Here is a 14800-nt window from a genome sequence, read left to right as displayed (position 1 = left end):
ATGTATTCTGGATATTAATCTTCTGCTGGGTGAATAGCTGGCAAAGGCTTTCTCCTATTCTGTGCACTGTCTCTTCACTCTGGCAATTGTTTCCTTTGCTGCACAGAAGCTTTTTAATTTAATGTAATGCCACTTGTCAATTCTTGTTCCTCCTTTCCTGAGCTCTTGGAATCCTATTCAGAAAGTTATTGCCTGTGCCTCTGTCTTGAAGCATTTTCCCTACATTTTTTGTAGTAGTTCAAAGTTTCAGATATTATGTTAAAGTCTTTGATCTATTTTGAGTTGATTTTTGTACAGGATGAGAGATAAGGGTCTAGTTGTAGTTCTCTACATATGGATATTCAGTTTTCCAAGCATCATTTGTAAAAGAGGTTGTCTTTTCTCCAACGTGTTCTTGGCACCTTTGTCAAAAATCAGGTGGCCATCGTTATGTGGGCTTCTTTCTTGCTCCTCTGTTGTGTTCCATTGGTCCACATGTCTGCTTTTGTGCTAGTACCATGTTGTTTTTATTACTATAACTCTACTATAATTTGAAGTCAGGCATTGTGATACCTTCGGCATTGCTCTTTTTGCTCAGGATTACTTTAGCTATTTAGGGTCTTTGTGCTTCCACAAGAATTTATGTCTTATGTATTGACATTCCAACCAAGGAAAAATTATAATATTTTAGTACTAATAATACAACTAATTAATAAGACTAACTTACTTATGGCTACAAATGAACTTGGTACTCAACAAACAGAAAATACACTTTCTATTTTAAAGACTCAAGAAAATTTTATAAAACAGATCATGCATTAAACCAGAAAGAAAATCTCTGTGAATTCCAACAAAATAGAAATCAAACAAGGAATTATCATCAACCACAAACATTTGTGACTGTAAATGAATTTCAACAATGTAAATTGAAAAAACAAACATTTTAGAATGAAGGGAAGCCACTAATAAGTAGCTATTGGGACAAATCTGAAATTATGAGAACTAAGAAAAGAACAATAATGAGCACATGACATCAATACCAATGCATCATGGACAAAGTACTTATCTGAAGCAAATTCATAACATAAGAAAACTAAGTGGAACTAAGTATTTCAATAAATCAGTAGAGAATAACAAAATACATTGAAGGAAAGAAGGAAGAAAGAAATAATTTTACAGGAAATAAAAATAAGTGACCCCCCAAAAAAACCAGAAAAATGGTAAATAACCTAAGAAATTTTAAAGTACATATTAGTTTTGGCAAAGTTCACAATAAAGAAGACATCTCATTACTTGCTCTAATAAAATTGAAAGCCAGACAACTCAAATGCATAAAGATGGTACAATACTGAGGAGGACATAGCTACAAACACACAAAGAGATACTAAAAAATATACTACTATATTCAACTCAATACAGTTTTTAAATCTCAAAGAAATACATTACTTTCTAGAAAAAAATACAAATGACCAATATTGACTCAGAAAGAGACATAATGGAAGATATCTAAAACGTTATTAAACATTAATCACACTGAGGAACCAACACTAATGTATTAGCTAAAGTCAAGAGTTTATTTACATTGCCTTTTAAAAAAGAAAACTTTTGAAGCATAGGATCCAAAGGATCACATGAGCAAGGTTTTAGAAATCTAAAGAAACATACCATTTCTTTGCAATCTCAGCTATTTGGGCATACAGGAAAACATGGACAATTTCCAAACCCAAATTCTGAAACGTAAAACTTACAATTGGAATAGATGGATGAGTAGATGTCAGAAAAGTGATGGGCTAGTGGGAAGATGAGCAGGTGGGTCGGTAGATGGATCGATAACTCTCACTCTTAAATATAGATGCAAAAAATATATACAGAATCTGACAAATTCCCATCACATTTACAACAATCACCCTGGTCTGAGCTGCCAAAATCTGTCTCTTCAATTACTAAATAATCTCTTAAGCAATTTTCACTATTTCTGCCCTAGCCCTGTGGCTTATTAGTCACATAGCTACCAGAGAGATCTTTTTAAAACATAGGTTATCTTATGTCATTCCTCTGCTCATACCTCTCCAATAACTTACCATTTCCTCAGTAAAAGTCAAAGACCTCCCAGTAGTCTGCTTCTAAGCGCTTGGATCTGCCCACTACACACACACACACACACACACACACACACACACACACACACACACACACCCCTCTGCCTCTTGAGCCACACATTTTAGACTCTCCTTTCCTGCTCAGTTCTGACCACTCTGGCCTCCAGGAAGTTCCTTAAACTTGACAAGCATACTTCTACCTCACAGTGCTTGCACCAGCTGGTCCCTCTGCCTGGAAACTATTACCTCAGATAAAGTCCTGGCTCTCTCGCTTGCCTCCTTCAGAGATCTGCTCAGATGCTGCCATGTTAGGTCTTCACAAGACCCCACTGTTGCTTTTTTTTTTTTTCTATAATGCTTCTTACTGTCCAACCTAAGACATATTTCATTTGATTTACTATCTATCTGTCCACCGCATTCAAATATAAGTTCCAAAAAGGCAGGATTTTGTTGATTCTTGTACCCCCAGTACTTAGAATAGTGCCTGGTACACAGAAAAAATAATGGAAATGTTGAAAAACTCTATTAAAAAGAAAAAAAAGAATGTTCCTTACAAAAATGAACAACTTATTTAAAAATTATCATTACTAACCATTGAAAACTGTAAGTAGTAAGATTACTCATCACCTACTAAGTTACAAAAAAGTCTTAAAATAATAACTGCCAGTGTTGAAAGTAAGACCAGAGTATATTATCAAAGGTTGCTGATCATGCTTAAATTGATCCAACTGGCTCAGAAGATAGTTTGAATGTACATATGGAAAGAATTTTTAAAATGTTGCCTCTATTTCTGGAAAATTTGATGTTAGGAAATAAGTGAAGAATACTCACAAAGAACTGGCTGTGAAGATAGCCATCGCTGCCTGGTTTGCAATCACTTGGAGCATGAATACAGTGAAATTATTAATGTGAATGTCCCCTACCCCTCTCCACCTGCAATGGGGAAGAGTCTCTCTTTGTCAGCTCTTAACACCAGCTTTCAGTGTTGCAGAATCAGTAAAATAGAGAAAATAGAGTCAGAACTAGAGAAGGGAATGTGGTAATTAAAAAAACAAACCCAGAGGCTAACAGTAACTACCTCAGTGTCATGACATCGTGGCTGATTTTTATACAATGCCTCATCATTTTTCCAGCTTCTATAATAAACAGGATTATATACTAAATAATGACAAAATCAGTCTTTCCAAAAAGGGAAATTAAATGGCACCAATATCGTAGACAAATAGGATAGTAAAAGAATAACAACAGGTTTTTTTTTATAGTTGGTGAGTATGAAGTTGTTGGTAAAATTCAATATTCAAGAGATTAGATGATTTTCAATTAACCCTGAATCAAGGCTGCAAAAAAATGTTTAAACATATTGGGACTTTTGGTTAAAATGGTGCCTGAGCACATGTATTTTTTCTCCTCATCCTTCTGAAGCCACATTAAAATAAGAATGAAGAATTTTTCTTAAATAGATAGCAATAATTCCACAAGGAAGAAGAGGAAAGGTTAGGGGGGATTTTTAGCTAACAAGTGACTTGTATATATTTTTAGAAGATGAAAAAGTTTGCATTGATCAACAGAATAAAAGAAAGCCCAGCTTAGAACATACATGGAAGGCACCATGGTCAAAGCAAGAGGCAACCACACAGCTGAATCCAGGAGAGGATATGGACTCCATCACAGCCAAGGAGGGCCCAGGGCTAGGCATGAAGAATATGGCTGGCATTTGGGAATCCTGTTTTTTTTTGTTGTTGTTTTTTCTGGTTTTATTTTTATTTTCTTATTATAATTGTACTAGGGGGTACATTGTGACATTTACAAAAGTTCTTACATTATAGTTGAATTCAACCCCTCTATCATTCTTCTTTATCCTCTCTCCCTCCATTCCTGGGATAGTTTCAACAGATCTCATTTTTCCATTTTCATGCATGAGTACATACTATTTCCTCCATATTCACCTCCTTCACCCTTTCCTTCTAGGTGAACATACATAACAACCAATCTGTCCTATGCTTTTTGGTAGGTAGAGCTTGAAGCTGGCCACTTAATGCAAATCAAAGTTATTTGAGGGTTCCTCAGATTTAAATCGTACCTATTTTCTGGGAAAAAACATAATACAGGTGTTGGTGATCCTTAGCGAGGGTATCTTCTTTTGGCTTACTTCAATGCTCATTTCTGACTCACACTCAAACTAGGCTTCCCACTTAGCTGATCTCACCCACAAAAACTGAGATTCCAAGTCAACTTTATAGTGTCTCATTTTTAAAATGTGAACAGACAACCAAGATTCACTAGTCATATGAATAAAGCTTATAATGCAAAAGAAAAGATTAATAATGATAGCTTACATTTATTGAGTACTCACTATGTGCTGGGAATTATCTAAGAATGCTCATAAGTGAATTTCTAAATCTTTACAGCAATTGTATAGGCTTAGTTTGACTACTATTCTCTAAGAAACTGAGGCAAATATGCTTAAATAACTTCCTCGAAGTCACACAGTTGACCCCTATTAAGGATAAGATTTGATCTCTTACATGTCTGCATTGATAAACTATTTTATATTGCCTCTCATGTTAAGTAAACAGAAAACTGATCACAGAGGAAAAAAGATACCTTAAATCAAACAGGTGAACATTATTTAATTAGCATTCCAGAAAATATTGCACATGTGAAATAAGAAAAAGGAATAATTACTAAATAAATAAGGAAGTCTTGAAAATTTCAAATATAATTTCAAACAAAAATCAACCAAGGTATCAAGTTGTGACTAAATGCAATGACAAAATCCACTTAGAGTGTGATCTGTATTTTAGAAATGAATAAAATAGCAGAATGCACCACAAAAAAAAATCAACCAAGGTAGAGTGATAAATCATGGAACTTCTTTTTAAAAATGCATCATGAAGACAAAGAATAAGGGAACACAAAAATCATCAGAAAGCCAGACAACTATCTAATAGTTGCTTATGCCAGGCATAGAGAATACAGAAAAACAGTGTAGAGAATATAACTAAATGAATTTCCTAAGTACCTTTCTAGAAGTGAAGTGATAAATACTTCTTCATATCAGAAAGCCCCATATCCTGGCAATGAAAGAACAAGGACTAAAATCAGCCCACCATTGTCAAACTTGAGAACCAAAGATAGGAAGATTCCAAAGGTCTCCAAAGAAAAATACATCAATTATTTACAAAAGTATGAACATCAGACTAATATCAAAATTCTCTTCAGCAACTAAAAGGTTAGGAACAGTGCTTTCAATAATTTTAGAGAATCTGTTTCTCCAAAAGTGTTGTATCAACATTCTCCTGAAAAGACAGAGTCCCTAGGAGATACATAGGTAGTCAAGTAAATAGAAAGATAGACACATAGACAGACAGATGATGATAGATAGATAGATAGATGATAGATAGATAGATGACATATAGATAGAGACTTATTTTAAGGAAATGGCAAGTCTAAAATTTGTAGAGCAAGGCCAGCGTTACAAATCAGATGCGACATGATAAAAGCGAGACCACACAAGGAAGGGGTGAGGATAGGTAAGACACCTAAAAACTAGCTAGCATTTGTTGCCCTTAACGCAGAGAAACTAAAGCAGATACCTTAAAGCAACTGAGGCCAATAGGAAAAGGGGAACAGGTACTAGAGAAAAGGTTAGATCAAAAAGAATTAACCTAGAAGGTAATACCCACGCACAGGAAATCAATGTGAGTCAATGCCCTGTATAGCTATCCTTATCTCAACCAGCAAAAACCCTTGTTCCTTCCTGTTATTGCTTATACTCTCTCTACAACAAAATTAGAAATAAGGGCAAAATAGTTTCTGCTGTGTATTGAGTGGGGGGAGAGAGAGGGGGCGGAGTGGGTGGTAAGGGAGGGGGTGGGGGCAGGGGGGAGAAATGAACCAAGCCTTGTATGCACATATGAATAATAAAAGAAAAAGGAAAAAAAAAATAAAAAATAAAAAAAACAAATCAGATGCGAAGTTGATGATGCTACAGTCTTGAGGTAGAATTTCTTATTTTGGTATTAAGCATTTCAATTGATTTTATTAGGCCCATCCAGATTATTGAGGGCAATTTTCTTTCTTTAAAGGCTTTAAATTGACTTGATTTAAAGTCAAGTACAGATGTGAAGGACATCTACAAATACCATCATAGCAATATCTACATTAAGTTTTGACTAAATTACTGAGTATTGTAGCCTAATCAAGTGTGCAAATAAAAATAATAAACAAGGTACTTCTAGCTTCTTTCTTTCATTAAAAAAAAAATGAAATGCTCCATGGAAACACTTGTTAGCTCTTTCTCTTGCTCTTTCTCTCTCTCTCTTTTTCTCTTTCTCTCTCCACTCCCACCCCCTCATTTCCTCCCTCCCTTCCTTCTTCCTATGGTCATTCTAGTGGAATCTCCTTGGGGTTTTAATTTGAAATCACGTAGTAACTAAATGACATTGGGCATATTTTTTATGTACTCTGGCCTTAAGTATATCTCCTTTGAATAAATATCTATTTAAATTCATTACCTATTTGCCCATTTACAAATTTGGTTCTTTATCTTTTTGTTAAATTTTAAGAATTCTTTATGTATTCTGGATACTAGACATTAATCAAACATATGATCTGCAAATATTTTTCCCATTCCATTGGTTGTTGTTTCACTCTTGATAGTGTTCTTTGATGCATTAGAGTTTTGAATTTTGATGAAATCCAATTTTTGCATTCTTTTTCTTTTCTTACTTGTGCTTTTGGTGTGATATTCTAAAGAAACCTATATTTTCTTCTAAGAGATTTATAGTTTTAACTCATATTTAGGTCTTTGATCCATTCTGAGTTGATTTTTGCATATGAGCTGAAATAAGAGTCCAGCTTCTTTCTTTTGCCTGTGACTGTCCTATTACTCCAGCACCATTTGTTGGAGAGACTACTTGTTTTCTCATTGAGTGGTTTTGGAACTCTTGTTGAAACTAATTGGCCATACATCTGTAGGCTAATTTTTAGATTCATCATTTTATGATTGGTCTATATATGTGTTCTTATTGTGTTTTCACTACTGTAGCTTTGTAGAAAGTTTTGAAATTTAGAAGTGTATGTCCTCTAACTTTGCTCTTTTTAAATATTGTTTTGACTACTTAGGGGCCCTGCAATTCCATATGACTTTGAGGGCTGGCTTTTCCATTTCCGAAAAATGAAAAAGACTATAGAAATTTTGATAAGCATTCCATTGAATCCTCAAATTGCTTTGAGTAGTATTGCCATTTTAACAATATTAAATCTTCTAATCCATGGGTGTGTTATGCCTTTTCAGTTATTTAGGCCTTCTTAAATTTCTTTCCACAATATTTTATAGTTTTTAGCACATAAATCTTTCACCTTCCTCAGTTAAATTTGTTCCTATTTTATCCTTTTGGATGCTATTGTAAATGGAATTGTTTTCCTTATTTCTTTTTTGGATTGATCATCATTAACATATAGAAGGACAACTGAGTTTTGTGTGTTGATCTTGAATCCTGAAACTACGGAATTCATTCATTAGCTCTAATAATTTTGAGAAATGTTTTTGGGATTTCCTATGTATGTGATCGGGTGATTTGTGGCTAAAAGTCTATCTCTCTTGTTATCTTCTGGGTGACTTTTATTTTATCTTCTTGCCCATTTGTGCTAGTTAAGACTTCCAGTACAAATTTGAAAAGAAATGACTAAAGTAGGCAAACTTGTCTTATCTTATTCTTACAAAGAAAGCTTGCAGTCTCTGAATACTGAGTGTGATGTGTGATGTTAGTGGTAGGGGTGGATAGAAAGATAGATAGATAGATAGATAGATAGATAGATAGATAGATAGATAATATAGGGATATAATCCTACTTTCTATCCTGTCAGGATATTCTAAAGGAATTTTGTTTCAGCCTAGAATTCTACACTCAAACTCTCTTAATCAAGGTGAGAGCAGAATAAAAGATATTTTTAAGCATGTAAAGTCTAAGAACTTTCCATTCCATGCATCTTTTGAGAGACAGTTGCTTGAAAATGTACTGTACCAAAACAAAGTCCCAAAGTAACCAAATCCAGAAACACAATAAAAGCAGGCCCTAAGGTGATATCACGTCTAGAATGCAACCAGTCTAAATTATAATACTAGTGAAACAAAATAATTGCAAGAGGAGCTCTATGGTAAGAGGAAGTATGAAAATACTATTCCACAAATGAGGACACTAGATAAACAGGAAGTCAGGAACCTCAGGGAATTAAATAAAAAAAGGCTCCAAATAATAAGTCAGACAAGGACTATTTAAATATATGCACCAAAGAAAACAATCTGAATTAGAAATTATTGAATAAACTAAACCGAGGAGTGATTTTTAAGCAATTTGGTGGCATAAGAAAGACACTTTCATCTGAACTTATCACAAGAAACAGTCCTTGGAGGGCTGGTGGAATAGCTCAAGTGGTAGAGCGCCTGCCTAGCAAGCGTGAGTCTCTGAGTTTAACCCACTGTGCCGCCAAAAAAAAAAGAAAAGAAACAGTCCTTGGAATGGCAGTGAGGTACTGAAATTGTACCTCTGTGTGACCAGTAATATGACCCACAGCAATGTGAAAGCTACTTGCTAGTTTTCAGTACTCACAAAGCTATAGACAAAACAATGAAAAGAATAATTATGGTGATAAAGCAGATTGAAAGTGTAACCAATTTAATGGGAAGACAAAATACATATTTTGAACTATCACTTGGATATGAACTTATTTCCAATTGCCTAGTAGTCATATTAGGTAATGGACTATACCAAAAAACTTTCCAGATGTGTGAGGGATATGTTGCTTACAAGGCAACATGAAATCCTAAAGAAGGAGATTGGAAGGAAAGTATTCAAAGGCCTTGACTTAAAAAGAAAAGTACAATATTCTTTCATTCTCCAGGGAAGAGGAAAGAATTGGTGATAAGAAATATTTGAGGCAAAGGAAAAGAAAATTCTCAGAGAATTTGCCATATTATGCTGAAAGTTTTACCACTATTTAACTAGTTTCTAACTTTTGCCTGAAAACTGAGAATGAAATATTGCATCCAATTCATTTTAAGCATAAATTTGAATCCATGAATAAAGTTTTTTCATTTTTACAGACACCACACCCTTTTCCTGTTCTCTAGTTCTTTTCAATTTTGTTCCATAAGACAATTGTGCCATTATGCTCCAAGGAAACCATTCCATGCATTCTTGGCATCAGTTTTTGGTCCTCTTGGTATCTTTAACTCCTACTAGTACGAATAGGCATGGCATCAGTATCAAAAGGTCATTTCATTTGGCACACAACATGAGATATGCTCATAATGTATTATTTTCTGTGCACATAATATATACAAATTCAAAGCTCGCCCAGAATATAAATAGTTCTCGAACATATTCTATCCTTTTTGAAAAGCAATGTCATATTTATATGCCTAAATCCCATGATTCCTCCTAGCCATTTGGGACATATGATATGTGACTTCACCAGAAAAGGAAAGTGGAAAGTTAAGCAGTGATCCAATGAATGTATTTAATGGAGACAGTTAGTCTGGACCACATAAGCAGTAAAACATTTTCTCAGAGTCTTTTTGAATCTCGAATTATCAATACAGGCAACTCAACCCCTTAGTTATTTCTGCATGTACTGAAAATTACTTGAAATGAGGATATTAAGTGACAATATTTCGCCTGTTTTCATAGAAAAAGAAATCTGCTTAAATAAAAGAAACCCTGTTTAAATAAATGTTACAAACTTTTGAGATGGACATTGTCAAGTTTAATTTTTTTCACTATGGTGAATGATGTACCATAAGCTTTAGTTGAATTGTGAAGATTAGTACTTAGCAATGCCTGCAGATGTTCTCCAAATATAACTTTATCTAACACACTAGAGGTGGAAGAGCAGGAAGGAGGACAGACTCTCCTGGAGATTTCAGTGACTCAACATAAGCAGTTTTTTAGAAACTGTGAACTTTTAGTTAAGAACTTGCAGGATATGAGTGCAAATAAGTAAAATGCATAAATCTGCACCTTGAATCAAAAGTCAAGGTATGTTTTTAACCGGCACTGAAATATGCATAAGCTCTCCCTCCCACTCTTCTTCCACCTTAAAAATGGCATGAAAGGAAGCAGGGGGGAAGAATAATTTATTTTCCACATTCTCCAGTCATGGAGTTCTGTCCTAGGCCAAGGCAGCTCATTGGAGTTGACCCCCGCAGGCTTGTTAATGTCTGAGATTGAGGAGGAAGATGCTGAGAGCTGGGCTTTGTTAGTTGCATGTTTTCTGGAGCACAGTGTGGGTGTGCTACAAATACTGAGATGACATCAATTATAGAAGGTAATACAAAAACATACTCAGCATTAAATACATGCTAAAGCCAAGAAAATATTCACCTGAATGCAGATGTATCAACTGTTTTCAGGATTGATTGGCCAAATAATGTAGTTGAGAAATTTCCGTAACATGTTCTGTGTTTCTTGGGAGTTTCACTCTTCCTTAGCACATGTGAGCATCTTCATATCCCATCCCTAGCATGACCCTTCCAAAAACTAGCCCTAGCATGTTTATCAACTCATTTGATTTATCTCCCATCTCCACCTCCACTCTGTAATACTAATGAGCTCATGTATCTCAACCTCCAAAATCTCAACTCTAAACTCCCCCTAATTGGAGAGCTTCCTGTTTGGAATTACCCCATTCACCCGTTCAATTCCATTTGTACTTGGTTATCAACAAACTTCAAATATATGAGCTACCACATTTTTAGCTCTTCTCTGTTTTATTCAGTCTGATTTGCCTGGACCATCACTTAAAATTTGTCACTTAAATTTTTATCTTTCCTTTTTTTCATTTCATTCTTTAGTTTCACACACTATCCATAGTTTGATGTATATTAAGTGATTGGCTATTTCAACAATGTGTTAATCTGGAATCCTTACATGTTTGCCTTTTTTGCCAACCACTGTCTATCCTCAGTGGATTGCGTTCTGCTTTCACCCTTTCCTCCTTCCAGGCTGGTAAATGTCTTTAGAGCAAGTCACAAAAATGTCTTGATGGAAGTCATTTTTAATTCATGTCTGCTAAGCTCACTTGGATCCTCTTTGATTATTGGTCATCTTTTTTTTTTTTCTTTTTACTAGGCAAGTGCTCTACCACTTGAGCCATGCCCCTTCCCCTTTTTGCTTAATTATTTTTCATATAGGCTCTTGTGATTTTTCCCAGGACCAGCCTCAGACTTGAACTGCAATCCTCATACCTATGACCTTCTACTCACTTGGGATTATAAACATGCATCACTATGCCAGGCTATTTAGTCATCTTTCAGTTCCTTTCTCACTAAGTCAGTATTTGAGCTTCAGCCACTACTAGTCCTCATTTTCTTCACTTTCCTTAACCCCAGTTATGATTTGAATATGCAATGTTTCCCACAGGTTCGTGTATTGGCGGCTTGTTTGCCAGCTGAAGGACTTTTGGGAAATGATTGTATCATGAAGACTGTAACTTCATCAATGGATTCATCCATTGATAGAACCAAAATTTGAATACACTATTGGGAGGTGGTAGAACTTTGAAAGGTGGAGCCAGGTTTGACTAAGTGGGTCACTGGTGGTGTGTCTTTGAAGGATGTCTTTCCCTGGCCCCTTCCTCTCCCTTCTCTCTCACTCTCGCTCTCTCTGTCTCTCTGCTTCCTGGTTTCCACGAAGTCTGCAGCCTCTGCTACATGCTCCCCACCACCATGATGTTCTGCCTCACCACAAGCCCATTGTCATGGATCCAGCCAACTGTGGACTGAAAACTGAAACTACGATCCAAAATAAATCCTTCTTCCCTTAAGTTGTTTGTGTCAGGTATTTTGCCACAGTGATGCAAAGTCTAGCTAGCTCAACTCCAAACTCTGTCCTTAGTTTTCCTCTTTCAGAGCAGAAAATGTGATGCTTTAACATCATACTTCACTAAAAGGATGAACATCTTCTGAGTTGACAAATCTGGCAGAATTCCTATTGTCTTTGGTCCTGTTACAATTTAGTTGTTGCAAATCTGAGGGGATTTTTTTCCTCCCAAGATCAAGACTTATTACTTCTCTTGGGTTGTTGCCCTGTTCTCTGCCTTCCTCTTTCACAGAGAAGTTCAATAACTTGCCCATGTTTACATAGCTTGTAAGTCACAGAACTGGGCTCTACTTGTGCTACAAACTCCTGTGTTTGCTCACTATGCATATTGCCTTCTCTTGTCTATGCTACTGCCTTTCTTCTTCTATCATCTTCCAATTTTCCTAAAGAACAATCTTCCCTCTTGATTAGTTCCTTACTCTTCACTAGTTAATCCTGTGTAACATCCCTTATAACTCCACTCATGTCATGAAGCTATTCTCTCCAAAGTGCCACTTCCAAAGACTTTCTCTGACTTGTATCACCCTACTTTTCTAGAGGATTTGAATCTATTGGTAGGGGATGTTGGAAAAAACCTCACATTTACTAGCTGGTTTCAGAGCCTTTGCATATATCTAACCTAATTTCATTCTTATAACAGCTCTTTGATATAAATATTATTTCTTTTTTGTAGCGGAGTAAAAATATTTGCAAAATAAATTTGCCAAAGGATTGATTTAAACCAGAATTTATTTTAAGAAAAAGAAATGTCTTAGGACTTAGTAATAAAACACAAAACACAACTTTCAAAATGAACGGAAGATTTGAACAGACACTTCACCAAAGAGTGGTACACAAATAAGAAAAAGATGAGATGCTTAACATTATTATCCGAAACTGCAGTGGTACCACCTACACACACCTGACTGGCCAAAACCAAGAGCACTGATAGTCCTAAGTATTGATAAATGGGTGAGACAATAGTTGACGTTGCTGGTGGAAATGTAACATGGTACAACCAATTGTAAAACAGTTTGCTGATTTCTTACAAAGTTAGACATGCATTACTGTATATCCACTAATCTCAATACTAGGTATATTTACCCATGGAAAAATGTAGGTGTACATTCACACTAAGACTTATACTCAGATGTCCATAGCAGCTTTATTCATAATTGCCTCAAACTGGAAACGGCTCAAATGTCCACCAACTGGTAAGTACTCAACAATAAAAAGAAATGAACTGTGACAGCTACAACATGCATGAATGTCAGACACACTACCAGTGTGAAAGCAGCCAGGCACAAAAGGCTACATGTGTATACATATGTGTGATATTCTATATTGGTCAGAAACTGCATTATAAGAAGATATTGGTAAGAAGCAGTTCAGTATTGCCACAGCTCAATGCTGGGAGGAAGAGATCCAGGGTAAAAGGTATGAGAGAATCTTTGGCTCTGACTGAAATGTCCTATATGATGGGAGTTAAAGATTTGTCAAAAATAAGCAACAGTTCACTTTGAAGGGTACATTTTATTGTACATAAGCTATCCAACAAAAACTAGAAGAGAGGTGAGAACATCTGAAAATAATTAGCAGTTAAAGAATTACATTGACCTTAACTATGTTCCCTCTCCACCCCCTTCTTATTTCTTTTCTTCCGGTCCCTCCATATTCCTCTACAATCCTTCCCCACCCTTTTCATTTTTATTTCCATGACAAGTGATTAGCTCTGAAAATTACCTGGTAACGTCTAATCAGAGAAACTGACTGTTAAATGAACAAGAGAGGGACAGGCTTTGTGGAATCATGTGTCACGAAGCTTCTTGTGACTAGACAGGCAAAGTTCCATGAGAGTGAACCACAGACAAAACTACGCTATCACAGTGACGGCTGCCAGGAAGGCAGAACCAAATCTGATGCTCGATCACAGCATCTCTATTAGCCCTTGAGGTTGACATATTTACTCCATCTTCCCTTCCATGGCCTTGATTTTCTATTTCCATTTCATTGTCCTTATGATGCATGTCTTCTTCATGAGCTGTCTAAATTCCTTTTGGGAAAGAAAAGAAATATAAATAAGGAAAATAAGAGTATAATAGTGATGCTGGTGCTCGTGATAATGGGGTTGGTTATTCCTATATATAGAAATTACTATGGTGGTTTGTACTCCACTTATAGTTCTTTTCCCAAAGCACAGAGGTAATTAGTATTTCCCAGTAATAATGTGTAATGGTCAGAAATTATGGAAAAAAATGATATATGTTCTCATTTGGTTTTTTATATATAGAAAAGAGCTGAACTTACTGCTGTACTTGTGAATGCAGCCTCATTTGAATCTCTAGTGTGAGAACTTCTCTGTGATAATGTCCTGATGGACAGAGCAAGTTCTTATTACTCCTCCAGATCCACTTGCTGCCCTCTCTTTTTTGGACTGTATCAATGGGCATCTTTTGCTCTGGTATCCATTTTGATTTGATCCATGGGAGATACCAATAGAATTGTGGGAAAAGAATGAAGTTGGGTACTTATTCCCCCGGCTTTCTTCATGCTAATCCACATTTTAACTGAATTTCTCTTTCACAGGCCAAACTGCGGTAGGTACCTCACTCTTCATCCTACACTGCAGTGATTGGCTCTAGCTTCCATGGAGTGCCTCCTCCTCTTTCTCTTGTAGGCCTACATATGGTAAAGACAGCTACCATAGGGTCTCACCACTCCTTGCTGGTCTTCCTAAACCCTGCTACAGTGGGTTGAATGGTGTCTTCCAAAGTATATGTGTCTACATACAAACCCCCAGAACCTGTCAATGTGACCTTGTTTGGAAAAAGGATCTTTGCATATGTAATTAAATTAAGG

Source organism: Castor canadensis, chromosome 4 (assembly GCF_047511655.1).
Source record: "Castor canadensis chromosome 4, mCasCan1.hap1v2, whole genome shotgun sequence".
Taxonomy (NCBI): Eukaryota; Metazoa; Chordata; class Mammalia; order Rodentia; family Castoridae; genus Castor; species Castor canadensis.
The sequence above is the reverse complement of the archived record's forward strand: the minus strand, read 5'-3'. Positions refer to the sequence as shown.